Source organism: Protopterus annectens, chromosome 10.part0, assembly GCF_019279795.1.
Source record: "Protopterus annectens isolate FY-2018-M chromosome 10.part0, PAN1.0, whole genome shotgun sequence".
Classification (NCBI taxonomy): Eukaryota; Metazoa; Chordata; order Ceratodontiformes; family Protopteridae; genus Protopterus; species Protopterus annectens.
Window position 1 is genome coordinate 1291079263 of NC_056744.1, and position 27353 is coordinate 1291106615.

The window sequence follows — 27353 nt, forward strand, 5'->3', positions numbered from 1 at the left end:
AAGAAAAAAAAGAGGTCATTGTTTCCCTCTACTCGACTCTCATTAGACCCATTATAGAGTACAACGCCCCTTTTGGAATGTACCTCACAAGACATCTGCAGCAGCTGGAAAGGCCACAGAAGTACCTCATAAAGAGGATTACTGGTCTCAAACAAATGCCCTACACTGACCGCCTCAAACAACTTCAGCTTTACTCCATAGCATATCGCCTACTCCGAGGTGATCTCTGCCTAAAATATAAAGCTATTTCAAACCTAGAGCTGTTGGACATGCTACACCTAAAGAAATCCCAATCCCTCCAAGCTACACGCTCTAGGGACCTAAACCTTGTCACCACAATAAACAGGACATGCTGGAGGGATAGATTCCTGTCCCAGAGACTTCCTATACTCTGGAACAGGCTACTCATCTGTCAAGCAAAGTTCTTCATTAGCATTCTTCAAGAAAAATCTTGACGAGTGGATGGGAAACAGGAAATACACCCCGGGGATCACTTCTGTGTCTCTGCTCTACAGTGGCACAGGAAAATAACTTTCCTAGGTGGCGTAAGCCAGGGAACCTTGTTGGCTAGGCTTATGTAGGCCCTTGGGCAGATAGCCTAGTACCTACCTATGAACCTATAAGAAAGGATTTACCCAAGTTCACTTGAAATTCTACATTAAGAAAAGTTCTTTACTCAAGAAAGAGACTGACAGCTCCTGAGTCTGCAAAAATAAGAAAATAGTCTAAATGTGGAAAGAAGTGAATGCCCTGTAACCTGCAATGAGCTATTACAGGTGCTATGCACTTTGTAAACACTCTTAGAAAGCGGTTGACAACCCAAATGGTAAGGCAGAAAACTGAAAATGTAAACCAGACAAAATTTTAAAAAGCACCCAAAATCTTTGAGAACTGGAATGTGATGTGATGTTAAACCTCTTTTAAATTTAGAATTACTAGAAAATTGGAAGGAGGAATGAGAACAGTCCATGTTCGTTCTCTCTCTGACGCAGAAAACATCAGAGTAAAATCCTTTTTTATTTGATTTGGAAGAAGAGCTCTTTCACCTTTTGAGATATCACTTGATCCAGAACAGAAGAACTAGAATGTTTGGTTGGATATACGTAGAGGGAGTTGCTGGGAAAGAATCACACACTGCCAGTTGTACCCTTTTGAATGAGTCTCAAAACTCACAACTTTGAAGATATGTGGTGCCATGGGGAAAAGTGAAGACCAAGACTTTGGGAAACCTTTACTGGCTTACTATGGAGGGGAGTGGGAAACAACATGAAGTATAGTCTAACTAATTTTTTAGGACATCTTTGGTTTTGGGAGGATCCTATTTTCTTTCTTGAACCTCCTTGCTATTGTTTTCTGAAAAACTGTTTCCCTGTGCTCCGCTGTGATTGCTTTGGTCTTTTTCCTACAAAAGGAACCTGAACTGGAAGGAAAGTTTCTATTAAATTTAGGTAGGTGGAAAAATCTGGGTAACCCCTTGAATTTTCTTTCCCTTTCATCAAATCTTTGAGTTCCTCAGGAGTGGAAGACCTAAAACAATACTTTACTTGGGGGAACAATTAGAAGTACAGCTATCACATCCTGTTGTAAATTCTGGGAACATAGCCAGGCAAAATCTCTTTATAACCAGTGGCACATGCTCTAGGAACAGCATTAGCAGTGTTGCAAGAACATTTTAAAAATAGTATTTAGTTACCCGAAACAAACAGAAATTAAAAAATTCAATGATGTCTTAATCACAGAAGAAAGAAGTTTTTACTGGCTTCTTTTGCAAACATAAAAAAGCTAAAGGGACACTATCTCATTTCGAAAATCATTTCTTTTCCTCGGACTGAGGCATAAACATTGCCACCCACTTTGTTAATCACCACCCTCTTTGAGACATCACACGCATAGGTCTCAACCTGCTAAGAGGCCAGTGTGGAACACAGACCATAGCAATGTGTGACACAGTCAAAATGTGGAACACCCAATTTTCGCACTGCACGAAAAGCATACTTTGACCATGGCCATGGCCTTTCAACCAAAATATACCATATGTAAGTATTTAATAATACACACACTCTCTTGCAGACACAGATATTTACATATACACACACACAAATGTAGAAGCAAAAAGACAGTGGCTTACTCGTATAGAAAAACACACACACACACACAAACACACACAAACATACACACACACAAACACACACACACACAAACACACACAAACACAGACAAACACATACACACACACACAAACACACACACACACACACACACACACACACACACAAAGTAAATAACTGCAATACCAGCAGTTAAAATAATTCCTTTTAACTGCTGGTATTTCAGTTATTTACTTTGGTACTGTTTTGCTTCTATTTGCTATGGTCTATGTCCCACACTGGCCTCTTAGCAGGTTGAGACCTATGGCTCCAGCCTAAATTTGCCCATGCCCATATAACCTTATCCAGTATACAGTAACTTCAGTGCTTGCCTTATTCTCAAACTACTACTCAGTACATTTACTTTGCCTCTAACATCTACTCTATGTATAGTTCTGAGCCAATCAAACCTTGCATAAAACAATTAGCATAACAAACTAGTGAACTCATATCTATTGGCTTAGTGTTGTTTATTATTTAATTTGTGTGTGTCATTTTCAAGTTTATATTTTTAGTACTGAAACTTGTTTCTTTGTGATGCAGTGATTTTTGGGCAAGGTATTTCATTATATTAAACTATAGTTGCTAAATAATTAATTTAATATAATTATAATAAACTATAGTTGGTAAATAACTGTGCCTTTGTTGAAGGTTGGGCGTCGAGCTGGCACCTCGGCACCGTAAAAATCTACTGCCAATCATTAGCGGACCGGAGTTCCGCTGTGGCAACCCCTAAAAAAAAAGTTGAAAGAAGAAGTAGAACAACAACATAGTTGCTAAATAATTGCCTTTTGTTATTGCAGGCCACTGGACTAGTTATTGGCTGGAAGGTGTCAACAGGTTAACAATTAATGGGTTTATAAGCGTAGCTGTCCAAGTGTACCTAATTTTCAGGGACATCCCTAACTCAATTTTATACGCTCCTCCTAAAATCTTTTGCAGCGGTTATTTTTTTATTTGAGAAACTGCAACTTACTTAACAACAGCTATCATTTTAAGCAGCAGTAGTAACATTTAAAAATTTGCCCTTGTTTAGGAAAGTTTTTCTCCAGATTTTTTTTTTTAACTATGACCCCGATTCTACGAGTTTATGAACCAAGGGCCTTCATGTGAAAAAAATGAAAGTATAACATATATGCACACTTTTAATAGCTGACCGAAGACATTACCCTAACAAAATAAAACATTCAAAAGGAAATAAAGCCCCTGTATACCTGTCATGCCGTGCTACATGCGTAATGTTACTTGACATCAATAGCACATAATCTGGAATTATGTGGGCAGTGCAACTCAATATACATTATAATGAAGTCAGAACAACAGAGGCACATTTAACTGATGCCCGTGAATAAAATATTGCTGATTCTTCAGAGGTCAGACACTGCGGCATATCCTCATGACTTTAACATTTGAGGTGAAACCAGATTAAAGTTTTAAAAAGTATCTCTCACTGGTTGCGGAGTTAAGAGGTGCAAGAATGCAAGCTTTCGCTCACTAATTCTATATCTTACAACAAAGAAAGAAGGCACACTTGCACTCAAAAACACATGTGGCAGCACTGGGCGTGTAACGGGAGGGCACAGAACAGTTCACTCATAAAAGTTTCTTAAGCTGAAGATGTAACTTACTTGACAAAAATCTTAAAGCGGAACCATGGCTGCAAATGTGGAACAGCGGAACAGGGGGCTTAACTGATCACAAATGCGGAGCGTTCAGCACAATCCGGAGCACTTAGCTGCTCAGATCACATGTGACGTCACAAACAATCCCACCCACAGCATTAACTTTGTTTAAACATTTCTATTTCAGTCCTGTATGTATTCCGTGTAGAATGGAACACTTGACGTTTAAGTTCCCATGTAACAAGTTGCTTCTGTATTGGACTTGCAGGTAAATTCAACAAGTTCTACTTACAGCACACTTAATAATTTGATTTATAAAGTAAGACCCGGTGATTGTTTTTTTTTTCTGCCTGTGTCTGTTGCTTAGTAAGCATAAGTATCAAAACTCCAACTGTTTTCCATTTCATTAGCAATTATAAAAGACATATAAATGTCGTCTTAAAATGCTGCTTGTTATAGGCATTTGCCAGCACAGTTTTTATATTTCTTTGAAAATAAGTTAAAATTTTGCCACTTAAAAACCAAGAAATCCATTCATATTTGTTCCTCGCATTCCCCTTATACCAGAACTGCTATTTATGGCACCACCCCCCATGCCTCACCCGCAAAACACGCATTCATAATCTCTTAACTTACTGGTCATCTTTCATCTTATCCAGAGTTTTCAATTTTTTTTTTTTTGCATGTTCCGCTACATAATTTAACCACCAGGTATATTACCGAGTATTGCAGTCGGTCCATAATTGCCAGCATGTCATCCTTGATTTTTTTATCTTCCTTAGCAATACTTGTTGATGCATAACTTAGTATTCTATTAACATTTGCAATCAGTTGCTGTAATATTTAACAGCTGTGCCAACGGACATGTGCTTTTACTACATAATGTAAGCACTAGAGATCAGTAGTCTCGGAAGATCCAACCTCTAGTGCTTACAGTGGTGTGTTCTGTGCCCTATCTTCCATTACTTTCAGGAATTATTACATGTATTAAAAAAAAAAAAAAAAAATTTTTATACATTATATTGTTACCATTATAACCTTTGATTGTATCACCCTCTATCTGTTTAATTACAAAAATTGTACAATGTTAACCTTACTAATTCTCATGTAATCTACATGTATATTGCAATTGATGTGTATATCCTAAACTTGTGTAATCTGTATGTGGAGCTTTTCTCCCCAGGACTCCATTGAAAATGGGTTCTTCTGGCCCAATGGACTATCCTGGTTAAACAAATGCAAATAAATAAATAAATAAAATATTGTTTTATAACAATACGTGTTTTACTATATAATATAAGCACTAGAGATCAGCAGTCTAGAAGAACCGATCTTTAGTGCTTACAGTGGTGTATCTTTTGTCATTACTACCCTGATCTTTAGGGAAAGTTTATGCTTTTTGGAGCAGGGATCGATTCCAGTTGTCAAATTACCACCTAGGACAGCATAACACAAATTTCAATCTCTCTAACTCATTGCCCTCAAAACCAATATTCCCTCAGTATTGTTGATAATCTTCTTATATTTTGAAAACCTCATACAATTAACTCCACTTTCCTGCTTTTCTGTATTTAGAAGTTATGTACTTACCATAACGTTCCATCTGAGTAGGTGGATTCATTTGTCTGCAACCTGTGGGTATGGATCCGATATCGGATCCGAACCGGCATGGTTTATCCAGCTATGGATCTGAGCTCCTAGCTCCTCCCCTCACCCATAATGCCCTGCTCTCCCTACATGACCTCAGATCGAGTTTGCCCTGTACCAAATACCCTAAACAAAGGGTAACACGTTCTATGCAGGAAACTGACAAGGCCAGGGGGATAGGAGGGTGGGTTGGTTGCAGACAAATGAATCCACCTACTCAGATGGAATGTTATGGTAAGTACATAACTTCTAAATCTGAAGTAGGAGAATTCATTTGTCAGCAACCTGTGGGACAGAGTCCCCAGCTACCTGAGTCTTGGGCGGCCATCATGGAAGGATATTCCGAGGCACCAGAGCCAAAGGATGCTCTACCTCTAGATGTGATATCCAGCTTGTAATGAGAAATAAAGGTATGAGATGAAGCCCAAGTGGCTGCTGAACAAATATCATCCAGAGGAATCCTAGCTCTAAAGGCCGCTGAGGTAGAAACAGACCGAGTGGAATGAGCATGGACTCCTTCCGGTGCGGACCTCCCAGAAGCTTGGTAAGCTAAAAGGATACACTGTGAAATCCATCGTGACAAGGAGACTTTGGAAATTGGTTTCCCAGATTAAATCTGGCAAATGAAATGAACAATTGGTCGGATTGCCTATGACCAGCTGTCCTGTTGAGATAAAAATGAAGCTGCCTATGAACATCCAAGGAATGCAGCTTGTATTCACCCTTGTTCTGATACTTAGGGAAGAAAACAGAGAGGTTGATGGACTGATTAATATTCGCTTCCGAAGCTACCTTAGGAAGAAAAGAGGGATTAGTCCTGAGGTACACCCGGTCCGGATGGAAGACCAAGTAAGGCGGTTTCATGGACAGAGCTTGAAGTTCAGAAACTCTCCCAGCTGAAGTAATGGCTACCAAGAATGCAGTCTTAAGAGACAAGAATTTCAGATCTACTGTAGCCGCAGGTTCGAAGGGGGGAGCGGTCAAGGCCTGAAGAACTAAAGAAAGATCCCAAGGTGGAACCGTCTCCTTGACAGGGGGGGTCTAAGTAGAAAGGTACCTTTTAGGAAGATTTTACATAACTTGGCAGACATGAGAGGCCCAGAGTCATGGCCAATATGGTAGTGAGAAATGGCCGCCAGCTGAACTTTAACCGTGGAACTACTGGCGCCATCATTAAAAAGAGTAGTAAGGAAGTCTAGAACCAAAGGCAGAGGAACCGTGAAGGGATACAGACCTTGCCGCTCCGCCCAAATGGAGAAGCGCTTCCATTTACTGCGGTAAACTTTTCTGGTAGAAGGTTTATGAGCCGCTACCAGAATGGCCTTAAGTGGGGACGAGATACCGGGAGTCCTGATTAGGAGTGGAACTGGAGCAGCCAAGCAGTCAGCTTCAAGTTGTCCAGGTTCGGGATTGGTAGGTTCGACGGGTATGAAATCAGATCCGGAATGGGATCTAGAATCCAAGGTGGATTCACTGAATGAGACCTCGGGGTAAGGGAACCAGATCTGTCGAGGCCAGAATGGGGCTATGAGGATCATCCTGCTCCCCAACCGGGAGGCTTTCTGGACTACCTGGAGCATCAGAGGCAGAGGGGGGTATGCATAAAGAAGTCTGGGAGGCCAAGCATGTACCAGAGCGTCTCTGGGGAAATCCCCTTGAGGTGGGATTAGAGCAAAAAAACTGTCGCACTTGGTGTTTAAGGGAGAAGCAAAGAGATCGCAACAAGGAGTCCCCCATTGTGCGAAGATCCGTTCGCTACTTGAGCATTGAGAGACCACTAACGGGAAAGAATGGTGCGACTGAGTTTGTCCGCCAGGATGTTGGACCGACCCGGAATATGCGTTGCGATGAGAAAGCGGTTGGAGGCGATCGCCCATTCCCACACTCTCATGGCTTCTCGACATAAAAGGGTAAGACCTGGTTCCCCCCTGTTTGTTGATGTACCAGACCACCGACATGTTGTCTGATTGAATCGCAATTGTTCCCAGGGGAAGAAAGGCTTGGAGTGCTTGCAACGCCAAGAGCACCGCTCTCATCTCCAGAACATTGATATGCAGAGAGGTCTCTGAGTCGGTCCACGTGTCTTGGACCGTCCGGCCCACAAAGTGCCCCCCCCACCTGAGGTGGGAGGCGTCCGTGGTCACTGTGGCCAGAGGGGGAGATGCACAAAGGGGGCGGCCTCCTTGGAGATCCGGGGAATGGAGCCACCACAAGAGAGACCGCTTGCAAGCCTTGCTGATTGCAATGGGATGATGTAGGGGGAGAGAAAGATATGACCATTTTACTTGAAGTGTCCACTGAAGCACTTGCATGTTCAAGCGAGTGGAAGAAGAGAAATCGCTGCCGCCATGGAGCCTAGTGCCCTCAGGACCAATTCCGCTGGAACCGAATTTGAGTGGAGGATGGCCCGCACCTGGAGTCGCAGATTCCGAATTCTGTCGGTTGTGAGAAATGCCCTTAAGTTCCTTGTGTCTAATCTGGCTCCTATGAATTCTATTAACTGAATGGGGGCCAGGTTGGACTTCTCGTTTGTGATGCCTAGCGGGAGCTAGGCGAAGAATCTCTTGCCAAGGAAAGTAGATGCCTTATTGGGGCGGTGAGAAGCCAGTCGTCCAGGTACGGAAAGACCTGCACCCCCTGAAGCCTCAGGTGGGCCGCAACCACTGCTAATACTTTGGTGAACACCCTGGGGGCTGTGGTGAGACCAAAGGGAAGGACCCTGAACTGGTAGTGACTGGCTCCCAGCCGCAAGCGAAGAAACCTCCTGGATCGTCTGTCCATTAGTATGTGGTAGTACGCATCCTTGAGGTCTATGGAGCACATCCAGTGATTTTCTCCCAGAAGGGGGAGGATGGATTGTAAAGTGACCATTCGGAACTTCTCCTTGGGAACTGCCAGGTTTAATAGGGACAGGTCCAGAATGGGTCTTAGGTCCCCCGTCTTTTTTGGCACTAAAAAGAACCTGGAGTAGAACCCTGATCCGAGCTGGTCTGGGGGGACGGGCTGGATGGCTCTTTTCCTCAGCAGACAGCCAATTACTGCTGAGGATGCCTCCCTCTGATCGGGTGGAACGTCGGGGAGGGATTTTAGTTTTGGGACGTGAAGAAAAGGGATTTCGTATCCTCTGGATATAATTTGGAGGACCCAGCGGTCTGAAGTTATGGACTCCCATGCCGCTAGGTGCTCCGAACGTCCCGACTGCCTCCAGAGTGGAGCAGTCGGGCAAACCCTCAGGGTTGCTGCGCGGGCCGTTCAGAGAAAGGTTCTCTGGACCCGAAATTCCTGGGTTTCCCTCTGCCTCTAGGGCGGCGTCCTCCCTGTCCTCCTTTGCCACGGAAGGACTGGTTGTCCGGAACGGGTTGGGATTGCTGCGACTTCCGGAACCACATCTTCTTCTGGCCCTTTTGGTTCCTAGAGTAGGACCTCTGGGGCACCGACAAGCGGACTCCGACGGCAGACAGCGTCTTCCCGTCCTTCTCGCTCTGGACCAAGGTGTCGCGAACCGTCTTGCCAAAAAGGGCAAAACCATCAAAGGCGTTAAGACGCCTTGAAGGGCTCCGTGAAATCACAATGGCGGAGCCAGGCCTGGCGTCGTGACTAGGCCCTCCTGCAGCTCTAGCGGCTCCCTCTGTAGCATGGGAAAGCAACTGCATAGAGGTATTGGTCACGGACGGAGAGTGGCCATACGGGTGGAGTGCAAAAGTTTGTCCTCCTCCGACATGGACTCTGGGGATGCAGCGTATTCTTTGATAAGATCGCTGCATCCTAATGACATGTGCCAGGTAGTTGAGCGCCCTCACTGAGAAGGTCGTTGAACTAAACATACGCTTCCCAAGCGGTCCATCATCCGAGACTCCTTGCTCGGAGGATGGACTGAGGGACTCTCTTGAGCAAGTTCCCTCTTGGTGGCTGCTGCCGTCAACATGGCATCTACCGGGGTCCCTTACTCCAATGGGCACGGTCAGCAGGGGCTGAGAATCCTGTCCGGCCTCTTGGGGATTGGCTCCACGGTGTCCGGTTCCTTCCACGCCCTGGTGGTAATGAGGTCCACCAGGGGTCGGCAGGAGGGACACCTAAAAGGTAGATGGGCCCGCTTCAAATGCCTCCAAGAACACGGACTCGTCCGAGGAAGACTTTGGGGCAGACCACCCACCTCTTATACGAAGCATTTCCATGATGTCTCCAAAGGAGACATCCTCAGGGGGTGATCTTGGGGAGCCTTCCCCTTCCTCCAAGTCCGTGTCTTCAGTCAAAGACTCGGGGGAGTCTATGAGCCTCCTCTTACACGTGTGCTTGCGAGGTGCTTCCTCGGGGGGACTATCCGAGGAGCCCTCGCAAGCTGTGTCTAGTTCCAAAGGAACTGCTTGGGGCAGTGAAGCGGGCTGTCCCAGGGCCAGGTGATGGAAGCCTGACCCAGAGCAGATGGAGTGCGGGACGGAGCCGAAGCAAGGGCCGGGGGTCCGGATGCCCTCAACAGAGCCCTCTTCACTACATCAAAAGCCGAAGGGGAGCCGGCTTTGACCAAAGGATCCGATAGTCTGCTCCCCCTTGGATCCGAAGAGTGGATCGGAGCCGGCGCCGAGCCCCTCGGATCCGAGGGACCAGTGCGCTCCGACACGGACGGCGCCGAAGGCACACCGAGTCCCTCGGATCCGAAGCTCGGACCAAGGCTCCGAGAGGTCGGATCCGACACACTCGAGGGCAGGGTCGGATCCGAAGTACCTAGTACTGTCGGCGCCGACTCACCCCATGCTCCTAAGCTGCCCGGCTCCAAGCGCTCCGAGCCCGGGTATCGGGTCGGAGAAGGAGCTATGGGCTTGAAAAAAGGGGTCGGGCAGGAGCACTCCCATCTGCATATGGGCCTGGATGAACCTTCGCATCATCTGGTCCAGATCAGCGTCAGAGAGACTATATGTCAATCTCGAAGAGGCTACCGAGGTAGGCCTTGAGTACCGCCTCGATAGCCTCGAAGGAGATCGGGTCTCCTCCTCCTCAGGCCCCGGTGAAAAAGAAGGGGACCGGAGCCGAGGAGGAGGAGATCCAGCAGTCAGAGAGGATGGAGGAGAAGCCCGCTTAGCCGGCGGGGCCGAGACGGAGGTCTCGGCCCGCCGCTTGTGGTGCTTCTCCCTCCGGTCCTTCTTCCTGGCTTCCCTCTCCTCTGAACCCATAGAGGGAGTTTGAATCCCGGGAGGAGGAGGGGGAGCAGGCACGGCAGGAACCGCCGGAGCGGTAACTACCAACAGGGCGGAGGCCGAAGCCGAGTCCGGGGGCAAAAGGCCCGCCAAGACCAGCTTCGACCTCTGCTCCTTCAATGCCCTGGGGTTGAACCCTGCACAGATTGAACACCCAGAAGTGAGGTGTTCAACCCCAAGGCATCGAACAGCAGGGGATAGCTTATGGCCACACTCGGAGCATTTTGAAAATATCGCCTTTGGGGCCTCAGACATGCTTTTTTTTTTTTTTAAACTGAAGATAGTTAAAGTAAATTAACTAAAAAAGAAGATAACCACTCACACAGAGGGCCCCAAAGAAACCACAAGCACACAGCTACGTACCAGCGAGGGGAGGGATACTAAAAAATTATCAAATTAACCAAAAAACTATTTTAAAGGAGGGAAAACCTACAACTTTCACACAAATCTATAATTTTCTGACAGAAAATTACTATAGAAAAGACCAAAAAACCACTTAGCTGACAGGAGCTCAAAATCCAACTGTCACCATGAACGCGGCAAACTAGATCTGAGGTCATGTAGGGAGAGCAGGGCATTATGGGTGAGGGGAGGAGCTAGGAGCTCGGATCCATAGCTGGATAAACCATGCCGGTTCGGATCCGATATCGGATCCATACCCACAGGTTGCTGACAAATTAATTCTCCTACTTCAGATCCTATGTTATAACCCCAGGCAGTGTGGTACTAATTAATTGGCAGGTGGTTACAGTAACGGTGAAAATCATTTGACTGCAAAAAGGACCAAAATGACATCACTGGAAGAAGTACTTGGGGACAAGAATAGTTAACAAGCTTCCTTATTGCCTGAAAGACAATGCAGAATGGCAAGAAACAAATGATGTTACAAAACTATCCCAAATTGTGTTTCAAGGCTACTAAAAACTATTTTGTGGTTGATTTAAATTGCGCACTTACTGTGTGATATACTGGGCAACTCCTTTATTAGAGAGCAGATTTTGACTATAACATCACACCTTAGGGCCACTATGTTTTTCTTGTTACCCCTCATCTTTAACCCATTCTAACTTTGCAGGATCTATCTACACTTTTATGTCAGTCGTCTCTACAAATTAAGTTGCAAACTGTTAAGGAAAAAAGTCTTCTTAAATATTGCACCCTGAAACCATTATCCCTTCACCCTCCTTTTCAAAATAGCTGAGCCATGCATAGCCATACATCAACTGTATTAACAGACATGGCATTCAAATTTATAACAGAAAAAAGCAACAGCATAACAGGTGTATGCATGTTCCACACACTTGTTTACAAATACAAAAAAGAGTTTTTTATATATTACGAAAAGAGAAATAGCAGACATGACTAAAGAAAAGGGCACAACATTTCATAGACAGCAAAGCTACCAATGTAATAAGAAGTTATGTACCTACCATAACGTTCCACGTTAGTTGTCTTCTTCTCGCCTTCTTTCTTGCTGGTTGGGTTTGGAGCCGACCTTCAGCTCCGACTCGGCCATTTTCTAAAGCTCGAAAGCTACTTACTGGCTCGAGGCCTCCCTATATCCCACAATGCTTGGCGCCAGACCCCCAAATCTCGTTTGGAAGACCTAGCACCATAACAATACAAGAGGACAACTGTCCCAAAAGCAAGACTTCAGATACAGGGCTGAAGAAAAAGGTAGAGGACATAAATCGGTAAAGACTCAGCCAGAGACAAGACTCGTAGGAGGACTCTTCTCGGTCCATCTAGGCTATGGGGATGGAGGGTGGGACGCAAGAAAGAAGGCGAGAAGAAGACAACTAACATGGAACGTTATGGTAGGTACATAACTTCTTAATGTTAAGTTGTCTCTCTCGCCTTCATTCTTGCTGGTTGGGACAGCGTCCCTAGCACCTTAGTCCTGGGTGGCTCATCGGAACAGACTCTTGAGCACAGTGGAACCAAAATCAGCTCTTCTCCTAGAGGCCAGATCCAATTTATAATGTGAAATGAAGGTATGAGGGGGTGGTCCATGTGGCCACCGCACAAATGGCTTCCATAGGTAGTCTTGACTGAAAAGCTACCAACGTAGCTAAAGCCCTAGTAGAGTGGTCTTTAGGTTTAGCAGGGAGTTCTTTATTCCTCAACTGATAAACAAGGGTAATAATAGAGGACAACCACCTGGATAAGGTTACTTTGGACACTGGTCGACCCTGCTTACCCTCCGCATAGGACAGGAAGAGTTGGTCTGATTTCCTTATTTACTCAGTCCTATGCAAATAGAAGCGTAATTGCCTATAAACGTCCAACTGGTGTAATTTGTGTTCAGCTTTGTTGAAATAATTTGGAAAAAAGACTGGCAGATCGATGGATTGATTCAAATTATTTTCGGAGGGGACCTTAGGAAGGAACAAAGTATTAGTCCTGAGTGAAACTCTATCCTTATGGAAAACTAGGTAAGGACGACGAACACAAAGGGCTTGAAGTTCAGAAACTCTCCTCGCTGAAGTAATGGCCATCAAAAAGAGGGTTTTCCAAGTAAGCAATTTCAAGGAACAGGAAGATGCCGGTTCAAAGGGAGGCAGTATAAAGGGAGCTAGGATCAAATTTAAGTCCCACGGAGGCGGGGGATCTAACTGGAGGCCTGAGCAAGACTGTTCCTTTCAAAAAGGCTTTGCAAAGCTTATGGGACATGATGCTGGTTTCAAGAGATTGCCACTAATTGAACTCTAATGGTGGCCGAAGAGGAGCCTGCTTGAAAAAGTTCTGCTAAAAAGTCCAGAACGTTATGGACAGGGGCCGTGAAGGGATCTATATTTCTAGCCTCTGCCCAGAAAGAGAAATGTTTCCACTTACTAGCATAAGTCTTCCTGGTTGTAGGTTTATGCGAAGAAAGGATAATCTCACGCACTGAATTGGAAATGCTGGGAAGCCTGGCTAAGGTTGGAAGTGGAGCAACCAAGCAGTGAGGTTGAGAGAATGAAGAGATTGATGCAGCCTGCCCGACTGATGGATCAGGAGGTCCGGAACTGGGTCCAGATTACAAGGCTGCTCTAGAAGGTGACGATGCAGGAATGGGAACCAGATTTGTCGAGGCCAGTAGGGGCAATGAGGATCATTCTGCAACCCAGCATGGTAGCTTTCTGAATTCGTTTGGGAATTAGTGGAAAGGGTGGCAATGCATACAGTAGTCCCTGGGACCAATCGTGAACTAGAGTGTCTCTGGGGCAGTGTCTGGGAAGAGAGTGAAGAAACTGTTGCACTTGCGGTTGAGAGGAGTTGTGAAAAGGTCGCAGCAAGGCTGACCCCATTTGCGGAAGATTTTGTCCGTTACTGTCCGGTTGAGAGACCACTCGTGAGGCATGAGAATAGCTCTGCTTAGCCTGTCCACTATGACGCTGGACTTCCCAGGGATGTGCGTTGCTGTCAGAAACCGTTGAGAGGAGATCGCCCACTGCCATAGTCTGAGTGCTTCTAGACATAAGGGATATGACTTGGTTCCACCCTGCTTGTTGATGTACCACACTACAGACATATTGTCTGTCTGAATTGCAATGGTCCCAGTGGGTAGAGAGTTCTGAAGAGCTTGCAACGCTAAAAGCACTGCCCTCATCTCCAAGACGTTTATGTGCAAGTGGTACTCATGGGATTGCCAGGTGACCTGAATAGTCCTGCCCTGAAAATGCCCCCCACCCGATCAGGGAGGCATCCGTGGTCACCGTGGCAACTGGAGGAGGAAGGACAAAATGGTCTGCCCTGGGGTACTGATTGAGAGACCATCCACCAAGTCAACTGGTCTTTGCATGACTGTGTGATTATGATTTTGTGAGACAAAGGAAGTTGTTGAAAGGACCATTGGGTGAAAAGCATCCACTGGAGAATCCTCATGTGAAAACGAGCCAGGGGAACTAATAAGATCGCTGCTGCCATGAGACCCAAGGTTTTTAGGACGAATCTGGCCTGAATCTTTCTGCATCCTAATAATACCTGTACATGTCGACGAATGTCTGCCACTCTGTCTACTGGAAGTCTTGCGGACAGATCTTTCGTATTTAATCTTGCGCCTATAAAGGTTAAAGACTGACAAGGCAACAATGCAGACTTTTTGAAATTTATTGAGATACCTAGGTTGGAGCATGTTTGGATGTTATAATGCCTGGCTCTCAGCAATTGATGTCTGGTGGTAGCAGTAAGGAGCCAGTCGTCTAGATATGGAAACACCTGGAATCCTTGCTGTCTCAGGTGAGCGGTAACCACTGCCATGCATTTGGTGAACACCCTGGGGGCTGTGGTGAGTCCAAAGGGCAGGGCTCTGAACTGGTAATGATTGGCTCCCAGCCGGAAGCGGAGAAACCTTCTGGAACGCCTGTCCATTTTGATGTAGTAGTATGCATCCTGAAGATCTATGGAGCACATCCAATTGTCCTGACCCAAAAAGGGTAGAATGGACTGAAGCGACCATCCGGAACTTCGTTCTTTGAACAGACTTGTTTAGTCTGCTGAGATCCAAAATGGGTCTCCAGTCCCCTGTCTTTTTTGGTACCAAAAAGAACTTTGAGTACATTCCAGATCCTTGCTGGTCTGCTGGGACTTGTTGGATGGCCCGTTTTTTTAGCAGTCTTGAAATTTCTTGTACTGCCTGTTCCCTTAGACTGGGAGGGACATCTGGGATGGGGTTGTTTGATTTTAAGCAGGTGTGGACAAACGGGATTTTGTTACCTCCGGATATGATAGACTGTACCCATCTGTCTCGAGTGATGAGACGCCAGGCTTCTGGGTACAGAGACAACCTTCCCTCGACTGCCTCCGAAGGCGGACAGCCGGGCAGCCCCTCAGGGGTGCTGGAAGGGCTTGTCAGAGAAAGATTCTCTGCTGCCCTGATTCTGCGGACCCCCTCTGCCCCGCGGGCGACGTCTATTGTTGTTCCCTCCTCTGCCTCTGGAGGGAAACTTGCCACGTGTGTCAGGCACGGCTCCCTGGGGTTTCCGGAACCACATCTTTCCACTCTTCTGACCCTTAGGGTATGGTCTAGAGGGAGTGGAAAAATGGACTCCCACGGCAGAGAGTCTTGCCTTCCTGCTCACACCTGGTAAGTGTATCTTTCACCTGAGGTCCAAACAGAGCCGAACCATCAAAAGGGGTGTTGGTGAAAGATGCCCTGAAGGGATCAGCGAAGTTACATAACCGCATCCAGGCATGTCTTCTCAAAGCCACGCCTGTGCCTGCGGCTCTACTCGCTTCATCAGCCGCATACGAAATGAGCCACATGGAGGAGTTAACGATAGAATTAAGAGTCGCCAGCTGGGAGTTTATCTTGTCTTGAGCCCCCGCAGCTGCTGGATCTTGCAGAGTATCTCCTAGCTCCTTGAGGAGATCCCTCTGAAGACGGGTGAAGTGGCACAAATAATTCAGTAACCGCATGGAGAAGGTCGCTGAGGAAAACATCCACTTCCCATATCTATCCATCGTCCTAGACTCTTTATTAGGGGGATGGACAGGTACAGAAGTGTCAGCCAACTCTTTTTTCGTGGCAGCTGCTACCATCATGGCATCAACAGGGACATCCTTTGTCAAAAACTGTTTATCTTGAGGGGCCGTAATAAACTTAGTGGGCCTGTGGGGGGTTGGTTCCAGCTTGTCCGGAGCTGACCACGCCTTCCGAGCCACCACATCCATTAATGGATCGAAAGGCGGAGACACCCAGGAGGTGGTGGGGTGAGAACCAAACGCATCCAAGTATACCGACTCGTCCTCAGAAGGGTTAAGGGCAGACCAGTTCCCTCTCTGCTTAAGGATCTCAAAGATGTCTGAGAAAGAGACATCTTCAGAGGGGGATCTTGGGGACCCTTCCGAATCCTCCAAGTCAGTATCTGACGTGACAGACTCTAGGGAGTCAACATGTTTCCTCTTACATTTCCTCTTTCAAGGGGGCTCCTCTGAAATCTCAGGAGGCCTCGGAAGAGGAAGATACACCCAGTGGGGTGACCTGGAGCGTTTGATCCCCTCGCTTGGGGTCTGGAGGAGGGGCAGAGACCGAAGCAGACACCCTGGGGGGAGGAGCTGAAAGGGATGATCGAGGTGCAGACTCAGAAGTCAGCACGCTCCTCATGACCTCGAAGGCGCCTCTGTCCGGCAGAGAAGAGGGCCCCTGCTCCGAAGAGACAGGAATCCTCTCCGGCACCAAAAGGGACGGTTTCGAGGCCGATGTAGGAGCCGAGCTTACCTGCGCCGAGGCTCCGAGAGGGAGAATGGGTTCTGACAAGGGTCCGATACCATTCGCCCCCTCGGAGCCGACGAGGGAGTCTCGGCGCACAGATCCCTCCAAGGACGGAACCACTGAAGAAATTGGAGCTGACGAAGGAGCCGAAAGGGGAAGCATCAGCGCCAATGTTTCCAGGATCCGAGCCCCAACAAGCTCCGGCTCCGAATTGACAGGAGGAGTCGGAGGAGGAACTACTTCAGAAACAGGAACAGCCACAGCCTGAGGAGGAGGGCTAGTTAACATTTTAGCCAGGGCCTGCGATTTGAGGAGTCTACTAACCACTCCCTCCAAGTCATGATCGGATAGCCTCGAGGACCGATGGCTCCTTTCAGACTGCAGCAAAGGTAATCCCGGAGCCGAGCGAATCGACTCTAGGGATGGCGATCTGAATCGCTTACGGCTCCCTGACGGCTCCGATACCAAGGTCGGAGCCGAGAGAGATTTGGATACTTCGGTTCCGGTGGGAACCAAAATTGAAGCAGACGCTCCACCTGGTGACGGCTCCATACTGGGAGCTGACGGCTTGGTGGGCTTAGGGGTTTTCGCTGGCTGAGACTTCGCCGGAGACCCCTCGGGTTTTAGTAACCCCCTGAGAATTAACTTGTTCCTACGCTCCTGCAGGACTCTCGGACTAAAGGCATGAAATACCGAGCAAGAGTCCTGCAGGTGTAGGGCACCCAAACAATAAACACAAGAAGTGTGACAGTCTGTCAGAAACATTTTCTGCAGCACGAGTCACACTTCTTGAACCCTGATACCTTGGCATCCTTTGGCATGTTAAAGAAAAAAGGAATACCGATAAATAAATGTTATAGTGCAAAAAAAGACACACTAGTCCCACACCTTCACACAAAAAATTTAAAGGAAACAATACTAACAAACTAAGAGACTATGACCTTACAAAGGCTAAACACTACTTCCTACTGGAACAATTTAAAAGGGAAGGAGATAGCCTCTAACTTAAACGGCCTACTTAGGGAGATGGGGGAGGGGAGAAACTCTCTAAGTAAAAACGAGTTTCCTAAGGGTAGAAAAACACAGGGAAAACTAAGACTAATCTACAGTACTACTCTAATTTAACAAAAAAACCTTGAAAAATATACACTAAAAGTTTAACTACTACTATTACAAAAGATGAATACGACCTGAGCCAGTAAAGCGCAACCTCGTAGCTGAAGCGGCAAACGAGATCTGGGGGTCCGGCGCCAGGCACTGTGGGATATACAGAGGCCTTGAGCCAGTAAGTGGCTCTCGAGCTTTAGAAAATGACCACCCCTACCAGCAAGAATGAAGGCGAGAGAGACAACTAAACATCAATACTTTCCAAGCAATTTGGCCCTGGAGTAAGTAGCCGTGGCTGCAGTTGTACAATACGAGGGGGTTCTGGGTGATACTCCTCCTTACCCAGCCAATGACCTCCCATCCAAATGAAAAGTCTTTTTTTTTTTTCAAAAACATAGGCCCAATGCTTCAAGCAGACTAGTGCATTACCAAATGAGACAAAAAGTTTACCATCAAAATCAGGGATCCAAAAGTGTAATGTTGCTTTGAAGAGTTTTATTATCCCAAATGACATCTTGCTTATAAATAAGAGATGCCAAGCCAAAGTATTTTTTTTTTTTTTTTTTTTGGTGGGGGGGCAGAACCATCTGTATAGGGTTTAAGGTTTACAGTCACCAAGTGATAGTATTTGGAGTTGGGGGAACTCCAGTTTAGATCACAGGGGAGCTTACATCACTGCATACCCAATACACAGATACTTCCAATAATCTTTGGAAAGAAAGCCATTTTTTCTCTGTGGTATTGAAAAGAAGCAGACTTTCTCCCTCCCCCTCCTTCTTGAGTAAGCTCATCTAATCAGTGTATATTGCACACCCAGTCTCCTGCATGAATAAGCCAGCCTTCAATTTGTAAAAGGGGGCAACCCCAGATTGATATCAGTAATATGTCCTATGCAGACCACCTCAAGGCTCTGTCCCTGTATTCTGTCTCCTACAGCCTTTTGAGGGGAGATCTATGCCTGCATACAGGGTATTGTCAGAACCCACTCTGATGGACCTCCTCATATCCACAAAACAAATAGTACCAGAATTACCCATTCTAAAGACTTAAACCTTGCCTGTGATATAAATAGGACCTGCTGGAGAGATAGGTAGGTATCCCAGAGACAACCCTGTCTAGGAACAGGCTCCCCATCCATGTGAAGCAGAGTTCCTCCCTAACCTAATTCAAGTGCAGCTTGGACAATTGGATGGGAAACCGGAAATTCATCCCTGGTTTGGCACCTATGTCTCTAATGCAAACAGGTAACTTGTAAATGGTTCATCTCCCAGGCTCATGCTCACCCTTAACAAGGGAGCAGAACTTGTCAAAGATTTGGGATGCATGGCTAGGCTTAAAAAGGCCCTTGTGGTCATTAGCCTAGTAAACACCTATGAACCTATGGTAGGCACGGCAACAAATCCTATCACTATATAAAGTGCACCACTGACTGTAACACATCAGCCTGGGAATCTTGTGAGGGAGATACTGCTTCAGCGTACAAGATGTGGGTTATCTCTCAGCTGTAACATACATGTAAAAGTGGCCCGTAACCAAAAATCACAGTCACCAGGATGTGAAAGATTTATTTATTTGACATTTGTTAACTGCGTTAGTCCAGCTGAACCAGATATAAATCAATTTCTTGTAAGGGCTTTCAACCAATAACACTACTTTCCTTGGTGCATTCCTTCTTTTTATCCACATAAATCCCTTCAATTAACTTATGATTTTCCCTGCCTGCCCTAAACAGATCGAGGAAGTCACCTTAAAATAAAGAAATAAGTAACTTAATTTAATTAATTAATTAAAATTAAATTCCTTCAGGGAAAGAGATTTTTTATTTTTTTTTTCTGGCTTGGCTCATGTCATCCATAACAGGTTCAACTACATTACATAATCAGCTAATAAAGTCTAACTTGTTAGAAAGTGTGGAGGGCTGTGTTTGTGTGTATATGTACAGATATTACATAGATATATTTATACATACATATATTTATATATAGATACACCCAGGTACATTAAACATGCATATACATACACATTTATATATATATATATATATATATATATATATATATATATATATATATATATATATATATATACACACACACACACACACATATATGTATGTATGTATCATACCTCTCAACCTCTTTGAGCAAGAAATCTAGACAAAGCCATAAAAATGGGGGTACAAAGGCCCAAACAGTATTGGAACTGTGTGTGTATATGTGTGTGTACATGTATATGTGTATATATATATATATATATATATATATATATATATATATATATATATATATATATATATATATATATATATATAGAGAGAGAGAGAGAGTTATAGACGCAAACATGCAAACATATATATATATATCTATATATACTCCCTCATAGGCATATATAAACAGGCACACACATATATAAATATACATATATATATATATATATATATATATATATATATATATATATATATATACAGAAACTATGTATATTCATACACCACACACACATACATATCTGTATATATATATATATATATATATATATATATATATATAAATAAACACACACACACACATGTATGCATAAACATATCTATATGTCTATATCTATATATCCAACTGCATAGGTAATTTTTCTTATTGTATTAGTGTCTTTTATCTAGCTATGTATTTTTACTGCTTGTAAAATTCCTGTATCCAACCATGCATTTTTTTTATAATCTATATAATATTTTTACATAGGTAATTTTTCTCCCTCTTAATGTCGTATTATTTTACATTCTTATTTATCATTCTTTGTGTGAAGCTTTTCTCCCTCGGCCTCCACTGAAAATGGGTAATCTGTACCTTGTTGGATTTTCCTGGTTATCAAATGTCAAATAAAGAAAGAAAGAAACAAATATATATATTATATGGGTCTACTTCAAATGAATGAAAACCCACATTATCAAAGATGACATTGCCGACATGACATCACCGAAACATAAATTTAATGGACGATTACAATGCCTAAACATTTCAAAGGGTAAGTATCCAGTTAGCCACCACCTAACAACAAAACACACTGCACTACCTCAAACCCACCCAGATATGGGGCTATGCCCCCCACATCCCCCCTAACTAAATATACCAACTCTGGGATCGCACTACAGTGGGGAAAAGGGCAAATTTCCCATGGCTGGCTACATGGATACTTACTCTGTGAAATCCTTCAGCATTGTGTTTGGTTGTTAAATTCAGGTTTTGGCAATGTCATTTTCAGTTATGTGGATTTTCATTCATTTGAAGAAGACCCATATATACATATATGGCAAAAAAAAAAAATATATATATATATATATATATATATATATATATATATATATATATATATATATATATATATATATGGGTCTAATTCATTTGACCTAACTTACAATTGCCCAAAATTCATTTGACTGAGACCAAATCACTTAAACTTCATTTCACCTAAAACTCATTTCACTGACAATGAGCACTAGCAGTCTGTAGAGCACTGTAAGGCAAGTAAAAGGTATATGCCGTTTTCCCCACTGAAGTGCAACCCTGGAGTTAGAATATATAGTTATGGGGGATGTGGAGGGGCCCCACAAATGTTGGTTTTACTGAACGTTATTTGCCAGAAAATACACACATTTAATGAGGAACAAAGAAAAAATAGGAAGAAAAAAAATGAACGTTATCTGAAAATCTGGACAGTTGAAAGTTTGCACTTATACCCTGCCAAAATGGTGTGCAATGGTGCTCATATCTTAATTAAAAAAAACAAAAAAAAAACTTTCTATAAACTGTAAGAAACTGTTTGCAACAGTTTAGAACACACCTGCTCAAATTTCACTGCAAATGCAATACCAGTTTCTGAAAGCCGGTAATGCACTAAAGAGATAGAGCAGAGATTACGATGGATGGCCAATCACGCCCCAAAAAGTACAGTTTTGTACCTACCATAAATGTAGATGTTCGAGGATCTACATTGCTGCAGTCACAACCTGTGGGTAGTCCGCTGTCCTCGGTCGGCCTGAATACCAAAGAGCTAGTCTGGCGTCGGTCATTGTTGCCCAGAGCTGACGTCAGTACGTAGTAGTACTTAAGCGCATGACCGACGCCATATCCTCAGTCTTTCTTGCCCCAGATGTCAGAAGGCCTAAAAATGAAAGGCCAGAGCCAAAATAGTAAACACCCAACAACCACCAGTGTGGAAATAAAGAGTATCCCAAAAAGAAACACAGCCACCACAAACTATAGAGGGGAAGGAGGGAGGGAGGGATAATAGGACTGCAGCAATGTAGATCCTCGAACATCTACATTTGTGGTAGGTACAAAACTGTACTATGTTCTTCGTCTCACATTGCTGCAGTCATAACCTGTGGGTAGAATCCCAAAGCAAAGGAAAAGGGAGTCTGGCAAACTAAATAGCATTAGGAGCTGCTAACATGCCCTATAAAACTGCAGTGGCAAACCCAGCCCTGGACTTGGAATAAAGAGGGAGATGGTAATGCTTAGTAAAAGTGTGTACTGAACTCCAAGTAGCTGCCTCCAAAATATCCTTAGTAGCTACCCCCTCAAAAAGCAGTAGATGTGGCAGTAGCCCTAGTAGAATGAGGTCTGATCCCAGCAGGAACATTCTTCCCATGATGAGAATAACAAAAAGCAATACATTGACCAATCCACTTAGAAATAGTTTGCTTTGAAACAGCTTTCCCTTGTGAACCCAAAGCAAAGGAAACAAATAATTGTTGAGTCTGTCTGAACTCTTTAGTTCTGCTCAAATAATAACGCAGCTGCCTGTGGATATCCAAAGAATGCAAGACTTTTTCCCCCTTATTTTGGGGATCAGCATAAAAAGTAGGCAAATGAATAGACTGGTTCAAGGCCACATTAGAAATCACTTTAGGCATAAAAGTAGGGTTAGTGCGCAAAGAAACTCTATCCTTATGGAATATCAGAAAGGGTTCAACTGCCATGAGTGCCTGCAATTCAGATACCCTCCTAGCAGAAGTAATGGCCAACAAAAAAGCAGTCTTCCAAGACAAAAACTTCAACTCAGACGTAGCTGCAGGTTCAAAAGGAGGTAAAATAAGCTTCTCCAACACAAAATTGAGATCCCAGGAAGTAGTAGGAGCTCTACGTGGGGGTCTTCTATTTTTACCCCTCTAAGAAATTGTTTGAACAAAGGGTGAAAAAATAAAGGAGAGTCACAATCATAGTGAGCAGAAATGGCTGCAGCATGAACCTTCACAGAAGAGAATGACAAACCCTTGTCCAGTAATTCAGTAAGATACTGTAGTGCAAAACTCAAATTAGGTACTGAAACATCAAAGCCCTTTGCTGTGCTCCAAAGAAAACATCTCCTCCATTTATCAGCATAAACTTTTCGAGTACTAGGCCTGGCTTCCAAAATGACATCTAAAACCTGTTGAGGAAGCTGAGACCCCACCGGCTCTAATACAGAATACGCCAGGCAGTTAGATGCAGGGACTGCACCCTGACATTGAGAAAATGATTGTTTGACTGGGATAACAAATGAGGAATCTGTGGCAAAGGCCAAGGAGGCTCCTGAATTAGACTCCTCAGCAGAGGATACCAATGCTGACGTGGCCAATCTGGTGCTATTAGAATCATGCAAGGCTTGTCCCGCCTGACTTTCAAGAGTACCTTGGGAAGAAGAGGCAGAGGGGAGAAAGCATAGACGTGAAGGTTGTTCCAACTGAAGGATAGAGCATCCACTTTCCAAGCATTTGGGTGGAACATCTTTGTGCAAAATTTTGGCAGTTGAAAATTCAGTGGAGAAGCGAACAGATCTATGTCTGGAGTTCCCCAAGCCACGGTCAATTGTTTGAATACCTGAGGATCCAGTTTCCACTCGTGGGGATCCACAATTTGCCTGCTCAATACATCTGCTAGGGAGTTCTGTGCTCCTGGCAGAAACCGTGCTTGAAGATTGATTTGCAAACTCAGAGCAGTCTCCCACAAAATCATTGCTTGTCTGCAAAGAGGGTAGGAATGGGTTCCCCCCTGCTTGTTGATGTACCACATGACTGTTGTGTTGTCTGTCTGAATCAACACCTGTCCCGGCTGAAGTAGGTCCTTGAAGGCCATCAAAGCAAATTGGACTGCTAACATCTCCTTCATGTTGATATGCAAATGTAGTAGTTTGGGAGGCCACATGTCTTGTATCCATTTCCCATTGAAGTGTGCTCCCCAAGCCAAGTCCGAGGCATCCGTCGTTAGGATCTGACTCGCCTCTGGTCGGGTCACAGAGAGTCCCTTGTTTAGGTGACATTCCTGAGCCCACCACAAGAATTCCTTCTGGATGCAAGGTATAATCCGAATGACAGTGTCCAAACCGTGGCAGTGTTGAGTCCACACACTTTTGAGATACCATTGTAGCTTCCTCATATGCAGGTTGGCATTGGGAAGTACTAGAATGCAAGATGCCATGAACCCCAAGGCTTGAAGGACTGTCCTTGCAGTCAGCCTGGACATTACTGATAACTGCTGGAAGTAAAGATGAAGAGTTCTTTGTTTGTCCGGGGTCAGAAATGCCATCTGAGAAGCTGTATTCAGTCTCACACCCAGAAAGCACATGTCCTGAGAGGGCACTAGACTGGACTTTATTTCGTTCACAGAATACCCTAGGCACCTTAAAACTGCCATCACATACTGGAGATGTTGTAGTAACTTGTCTTTGTCTTGAGCAAGAATCAGGCAATCGTCCAGATAAGGATAAATTTGTATTCCTCTCTGTCTGAAGAAAGCAATTACAGGAGCCAGAACTTTTGTGAATACCCTGGGCGCAGTAGATAAACCAAAGGGCAATGCAGAGAACTGATAATGTGAAGTACCAGCCCGAAATCTCAGGAATCTCCTGCAGCTGGGCCTGATAGGGATGTGAAGATAGGCCTCTGAGATCCAGGGTTACCATCCAGTGATCTTTGCCTAGCATAGGCAGAAGTTGTTGCAATGTTAACATCTTGAACTTTGGAATGTCTAGGTAGGTATTGAGAATGGACAAATCCAGAATTGGCCTCCAAGTGCTTCCTTTCTTTGGCACTAGAAATAGACGGGAATAAAATCCTAGGCCTACTTCTGACGGAGGGACCACCTGAATTGCCCCCATCTGCAAAAGCAAAGAAATTTGCTCCTGAGCCTCCAGCCTTTGCTGAGGAGGCACATCCGGCATGCCTTTGAAAGGAGGTAAAATGTGAAAATAAAACTTGTAACCTTGATTTATTATATCCAACACCCATTTGCCCTGGGTGACCAAATGCCAGTTTTGTTTGAAAAGTCCCAACTTTCCTCCTAGAGGAGCTGCCAGTAAAGAAGGGTCTGGCAGCTGAAGATACAGGTCATTGGGTCTGTTTACGAAAGGGCTGACCCCTGCCCTCACCAGAAGACTGTGCAGGAGAACTCCAAGTCCTAGGTCTGAAAGAACCCTGAGCGTGAGCCCTGCCTCTACCACATCTAGACCTGCTCTTAGACTGATAATCCGAAGAAGGATAAGACCATCCTCTAGCAGGCCAATTCCTACTAAACTTAGGGGGCTGCACCTGCATAAAATCCTTGACCGTCTGCATAGACTTAGCCTTATCTTCCATCTTTTTCAAAACTGATTCCACAGGAGGACCAAAAAGTACTTCAGATTGAAGAGGAGCATCCAAAATCTGAGCCTTAACATGCTCTGACAAATTTTGATCCTTAAGCCAGGCATGTCTATGAATAACTGAACCTGTAGCAGCCACCCTGGATGAAGCCTGAAGAGCATCGAAACCACACTGCAAAGAATGTTTGCCAACTTGATCTGATGCATGAACCAACTCCTGGAGCTCCTTACACTCTATACCCTCAGATAAAGCATCCACCTTAGATCTCAATTGGTCTAACAAAAAGTTCTGACACTTCAGCATATGAAATTGGCAATTCAAAGCCCTCATAGCTAACGTAGAGGAGGTGTACACTTTTTTCCCCCACCTATCCAACGCTCTAGAATCTTTATCCAAAGGAACTGGATTCTTAGCCACAGAAGCCCTAACACCCTTCGGACCTTGAATAATAGTTTCCGGATCAGCTCTAGGACTCTTGTACAAATACTTATGTGCTTCTGGGACTCTGTAATATCTGTCTGGCTTAACAGGAGCAGGAGGCAAAGAATCAGGATTAAGGGAAGATTCAGAAAAAACATCCTGAACAACATCTAAGACAGGAGGAATAGCCAAGGGCCTATGCTGTGGCAGAAACAAAAATTCCCTAAGCCTTTTCCGAGAATCTGAAAAATCCTGACCTTCCCACTTGAAATGTTCTCTCATGGAATGTAAAGTCTCAGAAAAAGAAAAATCCTCTGGAGAAGCAGAAGGACAGGAGTCCTCTGCATCCGAATCTGAATAGGAAGGGAAATCCTGAATTTCTTCAGCTGAGGAATCAGAGTAGTCTGAAGAATGATCCATTCCCTCTAAATCTGCCTCCACCCTAGGCCTCTTCTCTGGGGGGGGGGGGGCACAGAACCCCTGATCAAAGTAATCAAGTCCTCTGCCATTTTCAACATATGCTTTTTAGGAACAGGGGCTGGAGAGCTAGAACTATGACCAGGGCCAACAAGACAAGGTTTGGCCTTAGCATGGCCTTTAGCCACTGAAGTAGAAGGCCTAATAACCTTTTGTAAAGATGGAACTACAGATACCTGAGAAGCACCCTCAGCAGGGCCTAACTCCTGAGAGGCCAACTCCTGCAAAAGTAAAGGTTCCCCCTGGGATTCAGCCGAACCCTCGGCAGGATCCACAGAATCAACCGGAGGCTCTGTAGAACCGGCGTCCGCAACGGACGACTCATCCGGTTTAGACCTCAAAGATTTATCTTTTCGCTTTTTAGCGGTAGCGGGCGGAGGATCCGACGGCATGTTATAGTTACACCGTTTACCGAAAACAAGCCTGGCACAGTCTAATCTTCGTTTAATGGTGCGCTTATTAAATCTAGCACAAAAGCGACACCCGACCACGTCGTGCTCAGGCCCCAAGCAAGGAATACAGAAAGAATGATAATCCCTATGAGGTATCTGTTTCCCACAAGAAATACAATTATTAACTTTTTCTGACATCCGGATAACTGAGGCAAGGAAAGACAAAAATTTCTAGCGGGGTACTTACCAACTTGGTCTTCGGTCTGAAACTCGATAAATGAAAATTTCAGAACGCCGAACGGCACTTGCAAACACTGCTTCTGCTTCGGACCACGCGGCAAGAAAGACTGAGGATATGGCATCGGTCATGCGCTTAAGTACTACTACGTACTGACGTCAGCTCTGGGCGACAATGACCGACGCCAGACTAGCTTTTTGGTATTCGGGCCGACCGAGGACAGCGGACTACCCACAGGTTATGACTGCAGCAATGCGAGACGAAGAACATCCCTTTAAGCCTGGTGCAATTGCTCCACTT